This window comes from Panulirus ornatus, chromosome 42 (genome assembly GCF_036320965.1).
Source record: "Panulirus ornatus isolate Po-2019 chromosome 42, ASM3632096v1, whole genome shotgun sequence".
Taxonomy (NCBI): Eukaryota; Metazoa; Arthropoda; class Malacostraca; order Decapoda; family Palinuridae; genus Panulirus; species Panulirus ornatus.
In genome coordinates this window covers 27028943-27031413 of record NC_092265.1, presented here as the reverse complement: position 1 = coordinate 27031413, position 2471 = coordinate 27028943, and the positions used below count along the sequence as shown (strand labels likewise).

The 2471-nt window shown below is 40.5% G+C and overlaps 1 non-coding gene across 1 annotated transcript; it reads left to right on the top strand.

The window, feature by feature from the left end:
* Positions 1–1492: 1492 nt before the first annotated feature.
* TRNAV-CAC (transfer RNA valine (anticodon CAC)) lies at positions 1493–1564 on the top strand. The gene has a single exon. It is a non-coding gene; the product is annotated as a tRNA-Val (tRNA).
* The last annotated feature ends 907 nt before the right edge of the window (positions 1565–2471 follow it).

The following is a 2471-nucleotide window of genomic DNA, read 5'->3' as shown; positions in this document are numbered from 1 at the left end:
TATTAAGAATATATGGTGTGGGAGGCAAGTTGTTAGAAGCAGTGAAAAGTTTTTATCGAGGATGTAAGGCATGTGTACGTGTAGGAAGAGAGGAAAGTGATTGGTTCTCAGTGAATGTAGGTTTGCGGCAGGGGTGTGTGATGTCTCCATGGTTGTTTAATTTGTTTATGGATGGGGTTGTTAGGGAGGTAAATGCAAGAGTCCTGGAAAGAGGGGCAAGTATGAAGTCTGTTGGGGATGAGAGAGCTTGGGAAGTGAGTCAGTTGTTGTTCGCTGATGATACAGCGCTGGTGGCTGATTCATGTGAGAAACTGCAGAAGCTGGTGACTGAGTTTGGTAAAGTGTGTGGAAGAAGAAAGTTGAGAGTAAATGTGAATAAGAGCAAGGTTATTAGGTACAGTAGGGGTGAGGGTCAAGTCAATTGGGAGGTGAGTTTGAATGGAGAAAAACTGGAGGAAGTGAAGTGTTTTAGATATCTGGGAGTGGATCTGTCAGCGGATGGAACCATGGAAGCGGAAGTGGATCATAGGGTGGGGGAGGGGGCGAAAATTTTGGGAGCCTTGAAAAATGTGTGGAAGTCGAGAACATTATCTCGGAAAGCAAAAATGGGTATGTTTGAGGGAATAGTGGTTCCAACAATGTTGTATGGTTGCGAGGCGTGGGCTATGGATAGAGATGTGCGCAGGAGGATGGATGTGCTGGAAATGAGATGTTTGAGGACAATGTGTGGTGTGAGGTGGTTTGATCGAGTAAGTAACGTAAGGGTAAGAGAGAGGTGTGGAAATAAAAAGAGCGTGGTTGAGAGAGCAGAAGAGGGTGTTTTGAAATGGTTTGGGCACATGGAGAGAATGAGTGAGGAGAGATTGACCAAGAGGATATATGTGTCGGAGGTGGAGGGAACGAGGAGAAGAGGGAGACCAAATTGGAGGTGGAAAGATGGAGTGAAAAAGATTTTGTGTGATCGGGGCCTGAACATGCAGGAGGGTGAAAGGAGGGCAAGAAATAGAGTGAATTGGAGTCATGTGGTATACAGGGGTTGACGTGCTGTCAGTGGATTGAAGCAAGGCATGTGAAGCGTCTGGGGTAAACCATGGAAAGCTGTGTAGGTATGTATATTTGCGTGTGTGGACGTGTGTATGTACATGTGTATGGGGGGGGGGGGGGTTGGGCCATTTCTTTCGTCTGTTTCCTTGCGCTACCTCGCAAACGCGGGAGACAGCGACAAAGTATAAAAAAAAAAAAAAAAAAAAAAATATATATATATATATATATATATATATATATATATATATATATATATATATATATATACATATATATATATATATATATATATATATATATATCCTTCTGTATGTTTACTTTCGATAATGAGGAACAGAAGAAAGAGCCAAGCAATATAGATTTCGTCAAAGACATCTCTCTTTTCTAAACGCTGCCTCGCAAAGATTTTCATTAATTCAAATTGAAGAAACAGACGTATTTTTCTATTGTCTGGTTAGCTCAGTGGTAGAGCGTGAGTCTCACACACTCAAGGTCGTGGGTTCGAGACCCACACCAGACATATTTTTTGTCTTTATCTTTTTTCATTTTGTCCGCATCACATGTGTGCAACATTAAGTATGTTCATCCAAAGTTATAGTGAAGATCTTCACAATAAATTGGGGTTTTCGACCTTATCTGAAAGGGTCAGGTCCACCAAGACGTCCTTGAAATCTTCCAGAAGCTTCTGGCGATCCTCCTCCAACGACAGCAACATGGAGACTTACCCTGTGGTTATTTTGCCGGCTAATCGGCAACGGTCGGTTAAGCAGTATTTTGCCGTGGTAATCTCAGTGCTTTATGTAATACTAAGTGCCAGAAAATGTTCTTGGGGGCGTAGCTCAGTGGTAGAGCGCTCGCTTGGCATGCGAGAGGACCCGGGTTCAAACCCCGGCGCTTCCATTTTTGTTATTTGGGAAATTCATTTTCAGTCGTGTATATATATATATATACATATATATATATATATATATATATATATATATATATATGTACATATATATATATATATATATATATATATATATATATATATATATATATATATATATATATATATATATATATATATATATATATATATATATATATATATATATATATATATATATATCGTCCGATCAGGGAAGTTAAGCAACGTTGGGTCTGGTTAGTACTTGGATGGGTGACCGTCTGGGAACACCAGATGCTGTTATCCCTGGGGATAGGGAAGAAAGTATACTTGCCTCGTATTCCCTGCGTGTCGTACAAGGCGACTAAAAGGAGAGGGAGCGGGAGACTGGAAATCCTTTCCTCTCTTTTTCAATTTTCCAAAGGAAGGATCAGAGAAGGGACCAAGTAAGAATATTCCCTCAGAGGCTCAGTGTAGTGAGAGTGTAGTGAGGATGGGTATAGTCATGATAAAGATATTGTCCAGATAGCTTGTAGTG